This window comes from Somniosus microcephalus, unplaced genomic scaffold (genome assembly GCF_052327205.1).
Source record: "Somniosus microcephalus isolate GS21.2 unplaced genomic scaffold, FLI_Smic_1.0 unresolved_chr2, whole genome shotgun sequence".
NCBI classification, from domain to species: Eukaryota; Metazoa; Chordata; class Chondrichthyes; order Squaliformes; family Somniosidae; genus Somniosus; species Somniosus microcephalus.
In genome coordinates this window covers 30071956-30094999 of record NW_028225180.1, presented here as the reverse complement: position 1 = coordinate 30094999, position 23044 = coordinate 30071956, and the positions used below count along the sequence as shown (strand labels likewise).

At 48.0% G+C, this 23044-nt stretch overlaps 2 pseudogenes; both read left to right on the top strand.

The window, feature by feature from the left end:
• The first annotated feature begins 14864 nt into the window (after positions 1–14864).
• LOC147092402 (uncharacterized) lies at positions 14865–18892 on the top strand (annotated as a pseudogene).
• LOC147092403 (uncharacterized) lies at positions 16216–18218 on the top strand (annotated as a pseudogene).
• Positions 18893–23044: the final 4152 nt, after the last annotated feature.

Below are 23044 nucleotides of genomic sequence, written 5' to 3'. Positions count from 1 at the left end.
ATAGAGGTATTGAGTGCAAAAGTAGAGAAGATATGCTGAACCTTTATAAAGCACTGGTTAGGCCACAACTGGAGTATTGCATCCAGTTCTGGTCACCACACTTTAGGAACGATGTGAAGGCCCTTGAGAGTGTGAAGAGGAGATTTACCAGGATGGTTCCGGGGATGGTGATCTTACCTACAATGAGAGGTTGGTGAAACTGGGTTTGTTTCTATCAGAGCAAAGGAGGTTGAGGGGTGATTTGATAGAGGCATACAAGGTTATTACTGGTTTGGATAGGCTGGACGTGGAAGGGAATTCCCACTACATGACGGTATAAGAAATAGGGGACACAGGTTTCAGGGTTTGGGCAAGAGAAACAGGGGGAATGTGAGGAAAAACCTGTTTACACAGCGAGTGGTGAGGACCTGGAAATCACTGCCGATGGAAGTGGTGGAAGCGGAGACACTCAATGCTTTCATGGGGAGACTGGATAGGCACTTGAGGGAAGTAAACCTACAGGGCTACGGGGAGAGAGCGGGGGAATGGGACTGACTGGAATACTCTACGGAGAGCCGGCATGGACTCGATGGGCCGAATGGCATCCGTCTTTGCCATTCTGGCTCTATGATGCTTTGGTTATTATAGTGCACTGCTACATGGGGAACTGACACATTTTTCCTTGGCTTCGCCGGAGAGTTCACTGAAATTATTCCGCCTTGCAGTAGCCAAGCAGTGATTGCTGGAGGTAACACTCTTTGTCAAGGTCAACCTGCTCCTACTGAGTTTGGACCATGCCCTCCGTGGGCCTCCTGCCCTCAGGACCATGAATCCGGGTGTTCCTTTGTTGTGTTTCACACAGTAAGAACAAGCTGAAGAGTATGTGAATGTGAGGGCTCAGTGTGTGAGGAACCAGCATCTCGGGATGTTTCTGAGCCACGGAATTAAACCTGACTGGGACAGTTGTTTGTGTTTCCGCACTCGGGAGTAAAGTAGCGACTACACTGTGTACACAGAGCAAAACAGGGCGAGGAGGATCTGCATGGATCAAGAAAACTCGCCCAATATTCTCTCCATTCATTTTTCTCTCTGTGCACCGCCCAGGTGATCCTTTACTCCCCAGCGCTATGAGGGCACATCCGCCCTCGGGGACCCTCCCTGCCGGGGGGTCAGTATACCTGACTCGGGCTGGCGCAGCCCTCTGATGCCCGCTTCTGCCCCACTATATATTGTAAGATTGGTAGTTAAAACTTTATTTTGTCTGCTCACCACATCCTCCCAGCCCAACGGCCGCCGCCTCAATGCCCATGTCATTGTATTCTTTGGACTACAGGAAAGACTACGATGCTTTGCTCGGAGTTTTATGGATTCACTGCCCCTGGACTGGGTTCTAGTGACTGAGTTGGGAACGTTACATCACCAATTGTGATTGGTCAATAAAACGGGGACTCGGTTTGTTAACCACCAGGTGGGTTTCAGTGTAAACTCTTTCTATCCCCCTGGCCAGTGAAGCGCATGCGCTCTTTATACAGAACAGTCGGATATTCAGCATAACAGCGTGAGCTACAGCTGGCCTCATCCAAAGGCTGGAGTTTTCTCCATATCTGGATCATTCCCATCACGCTCCCATTTGTGGTCAGGACTCGCATTGCTAAAGTGGTGAATCAGGAGGTTATTCTCTTCCAGCAAGTTAGATAATCTGCACTGTGCAATATTAAATTGAGACGTCTCATCCGTCCCTCTCGTTTTTACCATTACCACAACCCTTTTTGAAGCCATCAAATACCGACATCCCTACAGCACTGACCGAGCCCGGCCTGACATGGCAAACTCTATAGGGAGCAGTTGAGGGCCCATTAGTTGAGAACAGTCACTGAGCTCTGACACTCTCTGCCCCACTGCTGATTACAGGTGAACGCGATGTTAATCGGGATTGAATTCCTTTCCTGTGCTGAACCAGTAGACTGTGATGATCAGCGATTCAGCACAATTAATGGATTCAGTCCAACCCAATCCCACTGATCATTGTAAATGGACCGAACCACCTAGATGCATTTGGGTGATGGGACTGGCCAGGATGTATTGATTGTTACAATAAATTGATCGCTGCAGCCTAATCCCACTGATCATTATAAATGTACCATATAGCTGCATGAGGAAAAGGGGAGTGGCAAGGATGCTCATTATAACAACAAAAACCTTTATTTATATACTGCATTTAACTTAGTAAAATGCCCAAGGTGCTTCCCGTTAGCGGAATCAGTGAAAATAGGATACCGAGCCAAAGAAGGAGATATTAGGAAAGGTGATCAAAGTTTGGTCAAAGACGTAGGTTCTAAGGATGTTTTTATAGAAGGAGAGATAGGCAAAAAGTTTAAGGGAGCGAATTCCAGAGATTAGGGCCTAGGCAGCTGAAGGCACCGCCGCCAATATTGGGGAGAAGAAAGTAAGGGGTGTACAAGCAGCCAGAGTTGGCTATGGGCAGCAGAGTTTTGGGTAAGATTAAGTTTATGGAGGGTGGGAGATCGGAGGCCAGACAGGATGGCATTGGATAGTCAAGTCTGGAGGTGGCAAAAACATGGAGCATTCTGGTGATCGAAGGGGTGGAGCTGGGAGTTGTTACACAGTATTTGTGATGGAGACGATATGGGGTCAGCAGCTGAGCTGGGCCGCCAAGTTTGTGAACACGCTGGTTCAGCCTGAGACATTGGCCATGGACGTAACTTGAATCAGTAGCGAGAGAACAGAATTTGTCGCCGGGTCCAAGGACAATGGATTCTGACTGCCAAAAGTGTAATTTAAGGCTCATCCATGACTGCAGGTCAGACACGCGATTTGACAACACAGAGGGAGTAGAGGGATCGAGAGCGGTGGTGGTGAGGTAGAATGGTGTGTCGTCAGCATACATGTGGAATCATCCACGCCCTCTGCCACTGCCGTGTCGTTTCTTGGAAATATATTGGGCCGGATATTCCGATCCCTATGGGTGGGTACGTGCTGTGTACCCACCCATAGGGACATCGGAAATACTGGCATCAAGCATGCACAGCGCATGCGTTGAAAACCGGCATTTCCAATCTGTCAAGAATGGTCTTGACAGATCCTCTGGCTGCCCTTGGGAAGGGTCTCTCTGGGCAGATATTTCCACTTTTTGGCGACCGTCCACCCACAGAAAACCCTTACAATTCTTACGCCTGGTAAAAGCAGGATAAGAGTAGAAAAAAAGTTTTTTTTAAAAATTCTCTGATTTATCTTAAATAAAATGTAAGTTTACTTGTAGCCCCGTAAAATAATTTAATTATTTTTAACAAATTTGCGACTGCTTTTTAAAAGCATAGCTCCTGCAGACTTACCCTCCTGGTGAAATTTGGCCATGCGTTTGACCTGTGAACCTCTTCCTTTAAGGGAACGGAAGTTTCGGTTTCCCATGCATGTGCAGTGCATGCACGAAACTGGCACTTTCTTTGGGACTACGCGTGAGTACCCAACGCGTATCACCCGTGGGGACCCGAATTTCTGGCCCAACTATGTTTTTTCATTGATCTCCATTCATATATTTGACAGGTCTTCCTGTCAATTGTATGAAGGGAGATTCCCTTCTCTGATTGGCTCCCCATGGCCCACGTGATCCCCGGGACGCTGCTAACTGCATGCGCCTCTCGGAAACGTGGGCCCTGCGCTCCTTGGTGTTTGGTGAGGCCCAGCATCAGAACTGTGCGCATCTCAGGAGACCTCAGGTAAGGGCGCACATTTTTGCAGATAGCAGGCCTCGGCCCGCGGAAGGCCTGCAATCGGAAAATATGGGCCAATACCTTTCCTTCAGCGTCACTGGGTCAATGTCCTAGAAATCCCTACCTAACAGGAATGTGGGAGTACCTTCATGAAACGGACTGCAAGGGTGCAAGAATGCAGAACTTGCAGATGATGGTGACATTCCAGAAATTCGGGTCGGGGACTTCCCGCGGGTGCAAGCCCCCAACCTGCACTTACCTTGTGCGCCGGCAGTTGAGTTGTAGGGCCCCGTGGAATTCCGCTCCGGGGCCTGGCCCAGCTGCCGGCGCGCTGTGCTTGCATGTCCCAGGGGCGTAGTTAGTGTGATGCGTCCACTGGGATCACGTGAGCTATGGGCAGCCAAGCGGAGGAGGGAAAAGCCCATTCATAAGATTAAAACGAAGGCCTGTCAAAACTTATGAATACTATGGGCCCCAAAATAGCAGTAAACCTTCAAATAAATTATTTTAAAAATTACACTTTTTAAATAAATTATAAATTTCATTAAATAACTATTTTAAACAATAATTTAAATTTTTGTAAAAGATAAGTTTATAATAACACGGGGCTAAAAGTAAACTTACCTTGCTTTAAATATTTAAAAATAATAAACCTGTGGAAAAAATGTTTAATTTTAATTAATTGACCACTTACTTTGTAAAAAGCAGGCCTTACGCCTGGTTTTTAAATGTGTAAATCCTACAGGCTTAACCTCGCTTGAAAACCTGCAAAAAAAAAGAGTTCATAGCGCACGCGCAGCCTCTCCTGCACGCGCGTTCGACCTCTGAACCCCTTTGTTCAGAGGATCGGATGTGCAGGTTTCCTGCGCATGCGCAGTGCATGCAGAAAACCAGCACTTCCATTCGGCCTACGGGTGAGTACCCCGTGTGTACTCACCCGTGGAGTGCCGAATTTCTGGGCCATTGTTACTGGCTGTTGGATGATTGGCTCCTGGCTCCTTTGTAATGTTAGGATGGCGTGTGACTTGGAGGGGAAGGTGTTCCCATGTGGCTGCTGCCCTTGTCCTTCTCAGGGGTAGATGTTGCATGTTTGGGAGGTGCTGCCGAAGAATCCTTGGCAAGTTACTGCACTGCATCTTGTAGATGGTGCACCCTGCAGCCACGATATGCTGGTGGTGGAGAGAGTAATTGTTCCTGGTGGTGGATGGGCTGCCAATCAAGGGGGCTGCTTTTTCCAGATTGTGCAGAGCTTCTTGAGAGGTGTTGGAGCTACGCTCATCCAATCAAGTGGAGATTATTCCATCCAAATCCTGATTTGTGACCTGCAGATATTTTGAAGCTGAGGTTTTTGTAAACCAAAGGTATTAACGGACGTGGAGCAAAGGGATGCCAAAGAAGTTAGGTCGCAGAGCTCATTGAATGGCAGAAAGGCTCACGTACTTAAATGGCCAGCCCCTTTTATTATTCTCATTGTCAAATTTTCAGAGGACGAATGTGGAGATGAGAATCGCGATTTTCAAGCAGCGCCCGAGCAGGGACTTGAATCCTTGCCCTTCATAATTAAAGTCTGATGCTCTACCCGACTGAGCTATCCAGGCTTTGGTTGGCAAAGGTCATAAAAGGACTTTCAGTGGCTGCCGTGCATTATTGCACCCTCTAAAAATTCAATTTTCTTATCTGGTAATCAAGCCTGGACTGCGCATTTCTCTCACAAATCCAGGCTGACTGCCTCAAACCGGCTTAATTTCAGAAATATTCTCCCTCCCACAAACGACATGCTCTTTAGCAGTGGTGTCAGATGTGAGAAGTGCGGTCCTCCAGATATCTGTATTGGATCTGAAACTTTTCACCATATTTATTATTGACCTGGATGCAGCAGTGGATCGCTGTAGATCAATGTTTGAAGATCGCACTAAGTTAGGAAACATGGTAATAGAGCAAATGGGAATGGGGCGTAACCAAAGGGACAGAGACAGACTAAGTAAGGGGACAACATTATGTCAAATCGAGTTTACTGAGCGCAAGTGAGACACCATCCACGTTGGAACCAAATAAGATAGTTTGGAGTATTTTCTAAATAATGGGAAGCTATTAGCTGTCGAGGAGCAAAGAGGATTTTGAGTCCCAGTTTACAAATCATTATCAGATAGCAAACATGGAGCAACATACATTGATGAAGTCCCACATGGGGGACTGTTAGGTAAAGTTGAAGCTCATGGAATTGAAGGTGTATTTTTGTCCTGGTTAGGAAATTTGTTGAGTGACAGGAGACACAGTGTACGGATAATGGACAGGTATGTTAATTTACAGGATATGACTAGTGGTGTCCCTGAGAGATCTATTTTGGGGCCTCAACTATTCACCATTTTTATTAAAAACTTAATTGGTGGGATTGAGAGACACATATCTAACTTTGACGACATCACGAAAATAGACGGCATTATAAACAGTTTAGATGCAAGTAAGAAGTTAGAACAGATATTAATAGATTAAGTGAAAGGACAAAACTGTGGCAAGTTCGTTAAATATTAGCAAGCATGAGGTCATCCACTTTGGCACTAAAAAGGAGAGATCAGAATACATTCCAAACGGTGAAGAACTGGAACCGGTGGCTGTCCATTGAGACTTAAGGGTCTTGTTCGTTTATCATTAAATTGTCATGGGCAGGTACAGAAAAGAATCAAAAAGGCTAACTGAATGATGGCATTTATATGGAGGAGAAATTAAGCTACAGCTATACAAAGCACTGGTTAGACAACAGCTGGAGTACGGTGTACAATTCTGGAAAGCACACCTTAGGAAGGTAGTATTAGGATTAAAGAGTGAAGTGTAGACTTACCAGAATGATAAAAGTGATAAATTTAAAGGGGGGATTGTAATCACTGGAATTTACAAACATAAGGGGTGATTTGATTGATGTATTCACGATATTAAGGGGAACTGATAGGGTAGATAGAGAGAAGCTATTGACGATGATTGGCGAGTCTAGGACTAGGGGACATGGCCTAAACATTAGAGCGAAGCCTTTCAGGAAAGACTTCTACATGGAATGGGTGGTAGAAATTTGAAACTCACTTTCATAAGCAGCAGTTAATGTTGGGTCAATTGTCAATATTCAACCTGAGATTGATAATTTTTTGTTAACCAAAGGTATTAAGGAATCTGGATCAATCAGAGTTAGATCACAGATCTCATTGAATGTCAGAAAGGCTCGAGGGGTTAAATGGCCTACTCCTGTTACTATTCTCACTGTTAAAGGATCAGAGCACGAATGTGGAGATGAGAATTGCGATTTAAAAGCAGCGCCGAAACAGGGACTTGATTCCTGAACCCTCAGACTAAAAGTCTGATGCTCTACCGACTGAGATATCCGGGCTCACAAAAGGACTTTCACTGGTTGCCGTACATCATTGCATGCTCTACAACTTCCAAATTCTTTCCAGTAAACGAGCCTGTACAGCGCATTTCTCTCACAAATCCCCCTGCCAGGGCTCCCATATACAGTCCTTCAAGCCTAAGGATCACAGATTTAATCATATCTGGCACAGAACTGGCTTATCCACCCATCACCAGAACTGATTGGGCCACGTCAACTGCTATTCGGCCTCATTCTCCTCTGCCAACATCCAAAAAAGTTACAGAATCATCCTGGGGGTCAATAATATCACAAGGCTTTCTTCGCCACTGCCACCCATCTCCTTAAACCTAGCTCTCTTATCCACCAAGCCAAAACTTTCCCCAGACTCCCTCTGTCACAGCTGGGAAATCAAGTGTTTCTTGTTTCTCTCCTATTTGCTCTAAGTCCTTTATGAGAGCGTCTTATTCATGAGAGCCATCTCTTGCTCCCTGGAAGCCATTCCAAAGAAACGGCTGACGATTTAACTTCCTTTCCTGAATCGCAAGTAAGCTGTCATTGTAAATGGTTCCATCTCCTCAGGTGCATTATTTCCACGCCCTTTCAAAGCCGCCATTTTCACCCCTTTTAAAATAAATGCCCTTGATCCCTCTGTCCCAGCACACTACTGCCCCATCTCCAACATTCTTTTCCTCTCCAAAATTATTGAACACCTTGTCGCCTCTCAAATCAATTCTTATCGTTCCTGAAACTCCATGTTTGACTCTCTCCAGTCAGCTTCCAGTGTCTGGCACAAGACCCAAATGGCCCGAATCAAATTGAGACAGGACAGCCTTTGTGCCTGACCACAAAGCATTATCCGTCCTTGTCTTCCTCGAACCCTCCGCAGCCTTTAACACACTCAACAAAGCCATTCTCCTTCAAAACCTCTCCTCCCTTGTCCAGCTCAGTGGGGCTTCCCTCTGTGGAACAACTCTAACCTATCCGATTGCAGGTAGAGCGCATCCTGCAATGTTTTATCCTATCACTACCAGCACCTTCTGAGTCCCCCAAGGATCTATTTTTAATCCCTTGTCTGCCCTTAGGTGACATCATCCGCAGACATGGCTCACCTTCCACATGTATCCCAACGATACTCAGCTCCATCTCTACAATACCTCTCTCGACCCCGGCACTGGCACTGTGCTGCCAGATGGCTTGTCTGCCAGGTTGATGTTTCGCGTTTTGACCCTGTGACAGTACTGATTTCCAGCCTTTACTTAGTCTGCTTGTGAACAAATGCAGGGAGCAACAACATGGCTATAACCCCAAGTCATTACTAGGGCGCCCAGCAGGCTGCTGCACTGAGTGCATTGCCACAGTGAATTACGTTTATTAATCGCACGAAACAAACATAGGGTTCAACAATAAAATAACACGGGTGACATTATGAAAACCAAATTCACCCTCATTGTGTTCATCTAGCCTGCTTCTTTAGAAATATGTTAAACCAACTCATGCATGCGGCATCAAAAAGAACAAAAGAAGCAGTAAGTGTGAGAAACCAGTGTCAGATAGAAACCACAACCGTTTCAGCAAAACTGATGCAGAGATTCTGATAAAAACTTCAGTAAAGCTTCACATTTTCTTGCACTTAGAACAACCACACCTCACAACGTTTCCTCATTGAAGGGTTCAAAGCTGCTCACCGCAAGCCTCACCAGGCTTTGCACTTCAGCCCCTCGCTCTCTCCTCCCACTCCACTCTGGTTTGTATCACTAAATATATCAGCAAACAAGCAATTGTTACAAGTCAGTTGAGACCCCTCAGAGAAGATTGTTAATTTGTTTAGGATGATCAAAAATAGAGGGGTTTAAGAAGTACTTCGAATTGACTCGATAAAGAGAAGGGAATCAGAGAGGAGACGAATTCTGTTGTACTTGAGAGCGAGATTAGTGATATTATGACAGTTATAAGAAATATTTTAGATAAGTAAGCAAAATTCAGACAAAGAGCCAGGGCCCGACGGGAAATATCCTACAACAATGGCGGATTTGACTAAAGAAATTGCAAAGTGTACAGAAGTTATATCTTTGGGCTCTACTGAGTGTGGGTGTGTACCAGACGACTTGTGTGTAGTCAATGTAGTACCCATATTAATAAAGGGAAATAAAGCTAATCCAGGTAACAACAGACCCATTAGCTTAACATCTGAGCTAAGATAACTTTAAGGGTCTCTAATTAGGAATTAAATTACCATGTATCTAGATGAAGAGTTAGTTAGTTAGAAGTAGCCTGCACCGCTTTCAAAAGGGACAGTCACGCTTGACAAAGCTCAGTGAATTCTTTGAGGAACTAACAGGCATCTAAAAACCGGCGCGAAGGCAGAGGCCCGACCAGTTCGGGGGAGAGAAGCAGCGGAGGAGGAGCCCGGCTTAAAAACCGGCGCGAAGGCAAAGGCCCGACCAGTTCGGGGGAGAGCAGCAGCGGAGGAGGAGCCCGGCTTAAAAACCGACACGAAGGCAGAGGCCCGACCAGTTCGGGGGAGAGCAGCAGCGGAGGAGGTGAGCCCGGCTTAAAAACCAGCGCGAAGGCAGAGGCCCGACCAGTTCGGGGAAGAGCAGCAGTGGAGGAGGTGAGCCCGGCTTAAAAACCGGCGCGAAGGCAGAGGCCCGACCAGTTCGGGGGAGAGCAGCAGCGGAGGAGGTGAGTCCGGCTTAAAAACCGGCGCCAAGGCAGAGGCCCACCAAATCAACAGCAGAGGAGAGAGGTAAAAAGTAATCAGAGTGTGACGTCACCAGGGAGCAGGTAATTGATTGGTTGGTGAGTATTTCTCTCTTTTCAATACAAGCTTGACTTCTGTGGTGTTAAATTTCTAGGGTCTCTGGTGTAGTGGGGACGGTTGGTAAATAAAGCGCCCTAGAGTATACCTGTAACTGGGGTATTGAATAAATTTTTTAATTAATTAAAGGAGTAAGTCATGGCAGGAGAGCTCAGACCCGTGTTCTGCTCCTCTTGCTCCATGTGGGAAATCAGGGACGCTGCCAGTGTCCCTGGCGACCATGTATGCGGGAAATGCATCCAGCTGCAGCTACTTGCAGACCGCATTGCGGCACTCGAGCTGCGGGTGGATGAATTTTGGAGCATGCGCGATGCTGAGAGGCTCGTGGATAGCACGTTTAGCGAGTTGTTCACGCCTCAGGGTAGGGCAGCACAGGGGGTGACCATCAGGCGGAGCAACAAAGGCAGGCAGGTTCTGCAGGGAACCCCTGCGGACATCCCCCTTTCAAACATGTATACCGCTTTGGATACTGTTGAGGGGGATGACTCACCAGGGGAAGGCAGCAGCAGCCAACTTCCTGGCACTGGGGGTGCTCCTGCTGCCCAGGAAGGGGGGAAAAAAAGTGGGAGAGCAATAGTGGTAGGAGATTCTATAGTAAGGGGAACAGATAGGCGTTTCTGTGGCCGTAGACGTGAATCCAGGATGGTTTGTTGCCTCCCTGGTGCCAGGGTCAAGGATGTCACTGAGCGGCTGCAGGGCATTCTGGAGGGGGAGGGTGAACAGCCAGTGGTCGTGGTCCACATTGGTACCAACGACATAGGTAAAAAGAGGGATGAGGTCCTGCATCAAGAATTTCGGGAGCTAGGTAACAGATTAAAGAGCAGGACCTCAAAGGTTGTAATCTCTGGATTACTCCCAGTGCCACGTTCTAGTAAGTATAGGAATGGGAGGATAGAGCAGATGAATGCGTGGCTAAAGAGTTGGTGTAGGGGGGAGGGTTTTACTTTCCTGGATCACTGGGCCTGCTTCTGGGAAAGGTGGGACTTGTACAAGTCGGACGGGTTGCACCTGAACCAGAGCGGGACAAATATCCTTGCGGGGAGGTTTGCTAGCACTGTTGGGGGGGGGTTTAAACTAACTTGGCAGGGGGATGGGATACAGAGGGGAGCTAAAATAGGGGGGGATGTGCTGCCAATTATAGAGAAAAAAACAAGTCAGCTTGGTAGACAGGGCAAATATATAAGGGCAAGGCTGGATGGCATCTATTTTAATGCAAGGAGTCTTGCAAATAAGGTGGATGAACTGAAGGTGTTGATAAACACATGGGAGTATGATATTGTTGCTATCACGGAGACATGGTTGAGGGAAGGGCAAGATTGGCAGCTCAATATTCCGGGGTACAGAATCTTCAGGCGAGACAGAGGGGGAGGTATAAGAGGAGGGGGTGTCGCAATATTAATTAAGGAGTCAATTACTGCAGTAAGGAGGGATGATATATTAGCAGGGTCCTCTAATGAGGCCATATGGGTGGAGATTAAAAACAAAAAGGGGGCATGCACTTTGCTGGGAGTGTACTATAGGCCTCCAAACAGTCAGGGGGAGATAGAGGAACAGATATGTAGGCAAATCTCAGAGAAATGTGCAAATAATAGGGTAATAATAATGGGGGATTTCAACTTCCCCAATATTAACTGGGATAGTCAGAGTGTGAAAGGCTCAGAGGGTGTAGAATTCTTAAAGTGCATCCAGGAGAGCTTTTTGAGCCAGCATGTAGAAAGTCCTACAAGAGAGGGGGCGGTACTGGACCTAATTCTAGGGAATGTGGCCGGCCAAGTGGAAAAAGTGCTAGTAGGTGAGCACTTTGGTGATAGTGACCATAATATGGTAAGATTTAAGGTGGTCATGGAAAAGGACAGGGATGGGCCGGAAATAAAGGTTCTAAATTGGGGGAAGGCCGATTTTAATAGGATAAGGCAGGATCTGGCCAAAATGGACTGGGATCAGCTACTTGTAGGAAAATCCGCATCGGAGCAATGGGAGGCTTTCAGAAGGGAGATTGAGATCATACAATGGCAACATGTTCCCGTAAAGGTCAAGGGTGGTTCCAAAAACCACAGGGAACCTTGGATGTCAGGGGATATACGAGAATGGATTAGGAAAAAAAGGAGGGCTTTTGGTAGATACAAAAGGCTAAAGACGGAGGAAGCCCTAGAGGAGTACATAAAGTGCAGGGGGATACTTAAAAAAGAAATTAGGAGATCAAGGAGGGGCCATGAAATAACACTGGCGAGCAAAATAAAGGAAAATCCGAAGATGTTTTATAAGTATATTAAGGGTAAGAGGATAACTAGGGAAAAAATAGGGCCCTTTAGGGACAAAAGTGGCAATCTGTGTGTGGAGCCGGAAGATGTAGGAGGGGTTCTAAATGAATTTTTTGCATCTGTTTTCACTATGGAGAAGGACGATGTAGACATAGAAATAGGGCGGGGGGACTGTGATATGCTCGAACATATTAACATCGAGAGGGAGGAGGTATTGACGGTTTTAGCTGGCCTAAAAATGGATAAATCCCCAGGTCTGGATGAAATGTATCCCAGGCTGCTGTGTGAGGCAAAGGAGGAGATTGCGGGGGCTCTAACACATATATTCAGGACCTCTCTGGCCACAGGGGATGTGCCAGAGGACTGGAGAACCGCTAATGTAGTACCATTATTCAAGAAGGGTAGTAGGGAAAAACCGGGGAACTACAGGCCAGTGAGCCTAACATCAGTGGTAGGAAAATTATTGGAAAAAATCCTGAGGGACAAAATTTGTCTCCACTTGGAGAGGCAAGGATTAATCAGGGATAGTCAACATGGCTTTGTCAAGGGAAGATCATGTCTGACTAATTTGATTGAATTTTTTGAGGGGGTGACTCGGTGTGTGGATGAGGGTAACGCAGTGGATGTGGTATACATGGATTTCAGTAAGGCCTTCGATAAAGTCCCGCACAGGAGACTGGTCAAGAATGTAAGAGCCCATGGAATCCAGGGTGCCTTGGCACATTGGATAAAAAACTGGCTTAGTGGCAGAAGGCAGAGGGTGATGGTCGAAGGTTGTTTTTGTGACTGGAAGCCTGTGGCCAGTGGGGTCCCACAGGGATCGGTGCTGGGTCCCTTGCTGTTTGTGGTCTACATTAATGACTTGGATATGAATGTAAAGTGTATGATCAGTAAGTTCGCGGATGATACAAAAATTGGTAGGGTGGTAAATAGCGAGGAGGGTAGCCTCAGTCTGCAGGACGATATAGATGGGTTGGTCAGATGGGTGGAACAGTGGCAAATGGAATTTAACCCGGAAAAGTGTGAGGTGATGCACTTTGGGGGGACTAACAAGGCAAAGGAATACACAATGAATGGAAATACCCTAGGCAAGACGGAGGGTCAGAGGGATCTGGGTGTGCAAGTACACAGATCCCTGAAGGCGGCGGAACAGGTGGATAAGGTGGTAAAAAAGGCATATGGGATACTTGCCTTCATTAGCCGAGGCATTGAATATAAGAGCAAGGAGGTTATGATGAAGCTGTATAAAACACTGGTTAGGCCACAGCTGGAATACTGTGTGCAGTTCTGGTCGCCACACTGCAGGAAGGATGTGATCGCGTTAGAGAGGGTGCAGAGGAGGTTCACCAGGATGTTACCAGGGCTGGAGCGCTTCAGCTATGAAGAGAGACTGGGCAGATTGGGTTTGTTTTCCTTGGAGCAGAGGAGGCTGAGGGGGGGCATGATTGAGGTGTACAAAATTATGAGGGGCATAGATAGGATGGATGCTGAGGAGCTTTTTCCCTTAGTAGAGGGGTCAATAACTAGGGGGCATTGATTCAAGGTAAAGGGCGGGAGGTTTAGAGGGGATTTGAGAAAGAACTTTTTCACCCAGAGGGTGGTTGGAGTCTGGAACTCACTGCCTGAAAGGGTTGTGGAGGCAGAAACCCTCACAACATTTAAGAAGCATTTGGATGTGCACTTGAAATGCCATAGCATACAAGGCTACGGGCCAAAGGCTGGAATATGGGATTAGATTAGGCAGGGCTTGATGGCCGGTGCGGACACGATGGGCCGAAGGGCCTCTATCCGTGCTGTATTACTCTATGACTCTATGACTCTATGACATGGGGATTTGGGTATAAGATTAAAGAAGTCTTATAGCAATTATATAGGGCCCAGGTGAGTCCACACCTGGAGTATTGTGAACAGTTTTGGTCCCCTTACCTAAGGAAGGATATACGTGCAAAAGAGGGAGTTCAACAAAGGTTCACCAGACTGGCTCCTGGGATGGGGGTATTGTCCTATAAGGAGAGATTGAGTCTAGGCTTAGCTTCTCTAGAGTTTAGAAGAATGAGTGGTGATCTGATTGAAACATGCAAAATTCTTACAGGTCTTGACAGGGTAGATGCAGAGAGGATGTTTCCCCTGGCTGGTGAGTCTAGAACCAAGGGTCGCAGTCTCATGATAAGAAATCAGCCATTTCGGAATGAGATAAGGAGAAATTTCTTCAGTCAGAAGGTGGTGAATCTTTGAAATGCTCTACCCCAGAGGGCTGTGGAGGTCCTGGCTCTTTGGCTGAATTTTGCTTACGTATCTAAAAATTTTCTTATAACCATCATAATATCACTCATCTCACTCTCAAGTACAACATAATTCGTCTCCTCTCTGATTCCCTTCTCTTTATCAAATCAATTCGAAGTACTTCTTAAACACCTCTATTTTTGATCATTCTAAACAAATTAACATCTTCATGCACAAGATCGAGCAAGACTTCTTCGCTGCACAAGACCTCCAACCAATGCTATACACCAGATACATCGATGACATTTTCTTCCTATGGAACCACAGCGAAGAATCACTGAAAAGACTACACGATAACATCAACAAGTTCCATCCCACCATCAAATTCCATGGACTACTCCTCAGAATCGGTTTCATTCTTGGACACACGAATCTCCATCAAAGACGGACACCTCAGCACTTCACTCTACTGCAAGCCCGCAGACAACCTCAGGATGCTCCACTTCTCCAGCTTCCACCCTAACCACGTTAAAGAAGCCATCCCCTATGGAAAAGCCCTGCGAATACACAGAAACTGCTCTGACGAGGAGGAACGTGATGGACACCTACAGACGCTGAAAGATGCCCTCGTAAGAACGGGATATGACGCTCGACTCATCGATTGACAGTTCCGACGGGCCACAGCAAAAAATCGCATAGACTTCCTCAGAAGACAAACACGGGACACAACCAACAGAGTACCCTTCGTCGTCCGGTACTTCCCCGGAGAGGAGAAACTACGCCATGTTCTTCGCAGCCTTCAACATGTCATCGATGATGATGAACACCTCGCTAAGGCCATCCCCACACCTCCACTACTCGCCTTCAAACAGCTGCCTAACCTCAAACAGGCCATCGTTTGCAGAAAATTACCCAGCTTTCAGGAGAACAGCGACCACGACACCACACAGCCCTGCCACGGCAACCTCTGCAAGAAATGCCAGATCATCAACACAGATACCATCATCACCCATGAGGACACGACCCACCAGGTACATGGTACATACTCATGTGACTCGGCCAATGTTGTCTACCTCATACGTTGCAGGAAAGGATGCCCCGGAGCAGGGTACATCGGCGAGACCATGCAGACACTGCAACAACGGATGAACGGACACTGCACAACAATCGCCAGGCAGGAGTGTTCCCTCCCAGTCGTGGAACACTTCAGCAGTCAAGGAAATTCAGCCACCGATCTTCGGGTAAGCATTCTCCAAGGCGGCCTTCGAGACACACGACAATGCAAAATCGTAGAGCAGAAATTGATAACCAAGCTCCGCACTAATGAGGACGGCCTCAACCGGGATCTTGGGTTCATGTCATGCTACATCTAACCCCACCTGACATAGGTTCATCCATACTCGAGTCGTCGTTGGCTGGTTCTCTGTACACAGATTCGGCCGGACCTGCTGTGATTTCCAGCAAAAAAAATGTTTTTTCTGTCTGTTTTATGCTTTTCATACAGACCCCAGCATCTGCAACATTTGAACCCTTGTGACCCCACCTTATTGTTCTTTTATGTAATGTTCTCCTGACTGACCTGTTTGGACACCATTCACACCTTTGATTGCTGTGACTATCTCTCTGCCGAGGTGTGATAAATGGCAGTTGGAAAGATTACCTGTAATCATCTGGCATTATTCTCTGACTATGTAAGCTGTGTCTTTATGCATCTCTCCACTGCACCTGATGAAGGAGCAGCGGTCCGAAAGCTTGTGATTTCAAATAAAACTGTTGGACTATAACCTGGTGTTGTGTGACTTCTTACATTTGTCCACCCCAGTCCAACACCAGCATCTCCACACCATGGCTACTATCGACACCACAAACTGCCGGCTAAAAGTGGAGAGGAACTCCAAGAAGGTCGTGCATATCGACACAGACATCAAGTTTCTACAGAGATGCAAGAAAGCAGACCATATCCCAAAAGGACTACAGATCACGAACCCACTCAAGTCGACCTACAACTCAGACTACGCTGAGAGACTCTGCCGTCATACCTCTCACACGCTCCTCAACCATCTTGTACACCAGCTCTACAACAGACGCCGCAAACTCGAAACCAAGATAGAGTCCATGTTCTCAGCCTGTGCTCAGGACACAGCAGACCAGCTAGGAGACACCGCCAAACAGACGAGGCAACGGAACTACACTGCCTACATGCACACCAGGAACAGGAAGCTTGAGAAATTCGGCATCACCACCAGCAGCAACCAAGCCTCCCCTGGTACCACGGTTGAAACCACAGGGAAGTCCATCATCAACTTGACCGACCACACCCTTCAACCAGACGAAATTGAAGTTCTCAGCCGCGGGCTCAATTTCTGCCCCACCACCAAAATGGACCCCATCGGTCTCACGGCAGACACAGAGGAATTCATCAGGAGAATGAGGCTCCGGGAATTCTTCCACAAATCCCAAGATGTCAGCAGCGAACCCAATGAGACAACCAATGATCCGGAACAGCAGACAGAGGGATCTGCAGTGCAGCAACTGAAGAAGAAATAGTCAATTCGGACCCCTCCGGAGGGTCGCTGCCCTAAGCTTGACATGTATGCTCAAGCTGTCAGTAGATGCATCAACGCCAGGTTCATCAGCCGCACTCAGAAGATAGTCCAGAATGTAACCCGAGCACAACACAACGCCATCCACGCTCTCAAGACCAACCGCAACATCATCATCAAACCAGTAGACAAAGGAGGAGCCATCGTCATACAGAACAGAACGAACCATTGCAAAGAAGCATACCGACAACTGGACAACCAGGAACACTACAGACAGTTACCCACAGATCCGACCAAAGAACACACATGCCAACTCAACAGACAGATCAAGAGCTTCGATCCAGACCTTCAAAGCATCCTACGCACTCTCATCCCATGTACTTCCCGCGTGGGAGACGTCTACTGCATCCCAAAGATACACAAAGCCAACACACCCGGACGTCCTATCGTATCAGGCAACGGAACCCTGTGTGAGAACCTCTCTGGATACGTCAAGAACATCCTGAAACCCATCAGACAGGGAACCCCCAGCTTCTGTCGCGACACTACAGTCCTCTTACAGAAACTCAGCACCCACGGACAAGTCGAACCAGGAACACGCCTCACCACGATCGACGTCTCGGCACTCTACACCAGTATCCCCCACGATGACGGCATTGCTGCGACAGCCTCAGTACTCAACACGAACAACAGCCAATCTCCAGACGCCATCCTACAACTCATCCACTTCATCCTTGACCACAATGTCTTCACCTTCGACAACCAGTTCTTTACCCAAACACACGGAACAGCCATGGGGACAAAATTCGCACCCCAATATGCCAACATCTTCATGCACAAGTTCGAGCAAGGCTTCTTCGCTGCACAGGACGTCCAACCAATGCTATACACCAGATACATCGACTACATTTTCTTCCTATGGACCCACGGCGAAGAATCACTGAAAAGACTACATGATCACATCAACAAGTTCCATCCCACCATCAAACTCACCATGGACTACTCCTCAGAATCGTTTTCATTCTTGGACACACGAATCTCCATCAAAGACAGACACCTCAGCACTTCACTCTACCACAAGCCCACGGACAACCTCAGGAAGCTCCACTTCTCCAGCTTGCACACTAACCACGTTAAAGAAGCCATCCCCTATGGACAAGCCCTGCGAATACACAGGATCTGTCTCAGACGAGGAGAAACGCGATGGACACCTACAGACACTGAAAGACGCCCTCGTAAGAATGGGATATGACGCTCGAACCTTCGATCGACAATTCCGAAGGGCCAGAGCAAAAAATTGCATAGACTTCCTCAGAAGACAAACACGGGACACAACCAACAGAGTACCGTTCATCGTCCAGTACTTCCCCGGAGCGGAGAAACTACGCCATGTTCTTCGCAGCCTTCAACATGTCAGCGATGACGATGAACACCTCACTAAGGCCATCCCCACGCCTCCACTACTCGCCTTCAAACAGCCGCCTAACTTCGAACAGACCATCGTTCGCAGCAAATTACCCAGCTTTCAGGAGAACAGCGACCACGACACCACACAACCCAGCCACGGCAACCTCTGCAAGATATGACAGATCATCAACACAGATATCATCATCACACGTGAGGACACCACCCACCAGGTACATGGTACTTACTCATGTGACTCGGCCAACGTTGTCTACCTCATACGTGGCAGGAAAGAATGCCCCGGAGCATGGAACATCGGCGAGACCATGCAGACACTTCGACAACGGATGAATGGACACCACGCAACAATCGCCAGGCAGGAGTGTTCCCTCCCAGTCGGGGAACACTTCAGCAGTCAAGGACATTCAGCCTCCGATCTTCGGGTAAGCATTCTCCAAGGCGACCTTCGAGACACACGACAACGCAAAATCGTAGAGCAGAAACTGATAGCCAAGTTCCGCACTCATGAGGATGGCCTCAACCGGGATCTTGGGTTCATGTCACGCTACATGTAACCCCACCTGACGTAGGGTCATCCAGACTCGAGTCGTCATTGGTTGCTCTCTCTACACAGATGCGGTCGGACCTGCTGTGATTTCCAGCAAAAAAAATGTTTTTTTGTCTGTTTTTTTTCATACAGACCCCAGCATCTGCAACATGTGACCCCACCTCATTGTTCTTTTATGTAATGTTTTCCTGACTGACCTGTTTGGAAACCATTCACACCTTTGATTGCTTTGATTATCTCTCTGCCGAGGTGTGATAAATGGCAGTTAGAAAGTTTACCTGTAATCATCTGGCATTATTCTCTGACTATATAAGCTGTGTCTTTATGCATCTCTGCAGTGCACCTGACGAAGGAGCAGCGCTCCAAAAGCTTGTGATTTCAAATAAAACTGTTGGACGTTAACCTGGTGTTGTGTGACTTCATACATGAGTATATTTAAGGCAGAGGTCGATAGATTTTTAAATATTAAAGGAATCAAGGGAAAGTGCAGATGAGGTAGAAGATCAGCCATGGTCTTATTGGATGGCGGAGCAGGCTCGAAGGGACAAATGTCCTACTCCTGCTACTTTTTCTTATGTTCTTATTGTGGATGGAATGTTATATTCCCATAAACTTTACATCAGTCTTTGACAAGGTACCACATGGTAGATTACTAGAGAAGATAAAGGGTGTTGAATTAGGGGAGGGCACCAAACTGACAGGCAAGGCCACAGATCTGCGTGTTTGGTGGGGTGGGGTGCTTACAAACCACACCAGCCAACTTAACGGTAGAGCCTGACACATGGGAGCTACATTTCTATTTCATGCTGTGTAAACTGTTTGCAGTCAGACTGTATACATACATTTCTCTTGAACGCAATGAAAAATAATTACACATCAAAATTAACCATACAACAAATTAGAGACATTTGCATCACCAATAATTAAACAGTAACTGTTACAAAGCAACCAGACAGATTTTTATTCGAGGGACATTCCATTGGCTCCTGATGCTGAAAGTCCTGTCACATTGGCCCGGATTTTGAGGTGGGTATGACTGTTTAATCTGAGACTACATCATCAGGGGTATGATGACGTAGTCTCAGAGTACACCATCATACCCACCTCAAACATGATACAAGTTCGGGATTTATGCACATGCACTGAATCCTGATCTTGTGATCTTTCCTTTGCAGATCCTCCGCACCACCTGAGAAAAACCAATTGTTGCGCAGAGTTGGGCTGTTTGCCCACCAATACCGAACAATTATGGCGGTGATTATCCTGTTTGGTGAAAGCAAGTGAAGGAGCCTGTTTCACATCGGAAAAGAAGATCTGCAGGGGAAAAATCAACATTTTCATTTCCCCGAAAACAAGACAAACAAAGGATAGCGCCGTTTACAATCTGCTCAACCAATTTTGATTGGAAAATGATTAGACGGTCCTTACATGTCTTCTTAACAATGCTACAAAGCAATTTTAGGAAAAAATACGCTGTCATTTGCAATAAAACAGGTTCATGAATAGTGGTGGAGAAAATGTATTAAACAGACTCCTCCTTTACGGCCTAGAAATTCGGTTGGTTGCACCAGCGATTAGCGCCTATTGGCCTAGAAATTCAGTGGCCTGCGCCACCAGTTTGCACCCAAAGAGGGCTATTGCGCCACTGTGCAAACCTACCGCCATATTTAGCGGGGCGCTAATGGCGGCGTTAGCCAGTAGCGCTGTGCCGTCACCGATGACATCATCGGTGTGCGCAGTGCCCCGCTATCGCCCCGCTGGCCACATTTGGTTGCTGCCGCCTCCCCCGTGCCAGCCGCAAACAGCGACCGGTACACGGGGCCTACCTGTGCCGGTAGTGGGGCGAGTTAAGGTAGAGGTGCGGCCGGCCACTTTTTCGGCGGCCGCTTGCCCGCACCTCCTTCCCCGGCCTCCTACACCACCCCCCCCGCGGCATTGCCGGCTGATTCCAGAGAGCCCGGCACTTCTCCTTGGTGCCGGGCTCATTTGCCGGCACTCGCGAGCGGGGATCGCGCTGTTGCAGGCACCGCCCCCTTAAGAATGAGAGGAAGGCCTGCAGTACCGCAGGCTGCCGTGCCACAGCGGGTGGCGCTGTGGCACTTTACACGCCGATATTCAGTTTCTGCGCCCAAGCGGGGCACCGAAACCCTTGTTTAGCGGCCGGCTTCCACTTGGGGCGCTGAAACTGAATTTCCCACTGGCGCAAGTGGCTCCGCACGCAGCGGTAATTCCGGTGCCCAGGCAAGCTGGGCGCCCCTAACTGAATTTCTAGGCCAATGAGCCCAATATTTAGGGCTATACCCAATGTTCAGGTGGGCGCAATGAGGATAGCGACAACTCCCATACTGAGTATCCATTTAGCACCTGCGCTAATTGTAAGCGCGTACCCGCATGCACAGGCAGATCATGATGTCATTTCAGTGTGCAACGCCCTTTTGGCGCCGCTGACCGGATATTCGGTGGTGCCTGGAACCTTTACGCCTGGCGCTATTAGTGACAATTTGATGGAGCGATCCCAGGCCCTTCTCGGAGTCGGGGGGCGCTAGTTAAAGGGGACAGCTCTAGTCTGAAAGCTGCAGCCACTTGGCCTGTTCATTCTGGTCATTGCTGGAGAGAGTTGGAGAGTTACTGTTGCACAGGATTATTGGATTTAGCCTTTGAATACTTGCGACCTTCAGTCCTGTCCGGAGCAGTTGGAGCACTAGACATTACAGCGTGTTGCCCTTCTGGCATAGCAATGGGAGCTGCTTTGGACGGAACGTCCTCATGGTCGGGCACTTTGAAGGGGCACAGAGACGGCAGGAGAGAGGGCCGGGATTGGCCAGAAGGAGGAGGGGCAATGGAGGTCGGCCACTCCGAAGATATGCTGCGAGGGTCTTCAGGCAGCAGGTGTCATACCTTACCATGTCGGAGGAGCAGTGTCTGCGAAGGCTCCAATTTGGTAAGGAGGTTGTGACTGAGCTGTGCCACCTACTTGCTGAGGATCTGCAGCCGCGTCTATGGTGCAGGAGCTCTCTATAGGTGGCCGTCAAAGTGACTGTTGCCCTAAACATTTACGCCACCGGATCCTTACAGTCAGCCACTGGGGACACAGCGAATATATCTAAATTTGCAGTGCATTGTTGCATCCGGCAAGTGACAGCTGCCCTCTATAGAAGAAGGCGTCGATTAATCACCTTCCCTCTGACCCTGGAGAAGCAGGCGGAGCACGCGCAGGGCTTCGCTGCTATTGTGGACTTCCCCATGTTGCAGGGGGCCATTGATTGCACACACGTGGCTTTGCGGGCGCCATTACTGAATCCTGAGGAGTTCTGCAACTGCAAGGGGTTCCACTCCCTCAATGTCCAGCTGGTCTGTGACCACCGCCAGATGATCATGGCAGTCAACGCGCAATTCCCTGGGAGCAGCCATGATGCGTTCATCCTGTGGCAGACATCAGTTTCTGACCTTTTGAGGGGCCGGCTCACCCACGAGGCTGGCTTCTTGGTGACAAGGGTTATCCTCTCTGCCCATGGCTCATGACCCCACTCCATTTGCCTGCCACCCCGGCAGAAGAGCTTTACAATAGCAGCCATCAGGCGACCAGGAACATTGTGGAGCACACTATTGGTGTGCTCAAACAGCGTTTCTGCTGTCTAGACCATTCGGGGGGAGTCCTGCAGTACTCGCCGGAGCAAGTGGGTCGCATCGTAGCCGTCTGGTGCATGCTCCACAACTTGGCCATTCGACGAACTCAGCCAATGCCAGCTGCCCCTCAAGGTCCAGCAGAGCAGGCGGACGAGGAGGAGGAGGAGGAGGAGGAAGAGCAGGTGGACAAGGAGGAGGAGGAGGAGCATGCAGATGAGGAGGAGGAGGAGGAGGAAGATGGGAGGGCTCCTGAAACGGGAAGAGCCGTCTGTCAGAGGCTCATAAGGGCTCGGTTCGAGGACCCTCTGATGGAATGATGGGTCTCATTCATCCTGCGCACTTCTGATTGTTCAAAGCCTATGAAGGCCATCATGAGTGTAAATAGTTACGAATACCATTGTAAATAAAAAAAATCTTTATTTTCAAAAAAGTGCTTTCTTCCATCATAACAACGTCATGTCAACAGAAACCATAACTAACAAAATAACAGTTAACTCTCTGGCAAAGCCGAAAAACTAAACAAACCATCAAC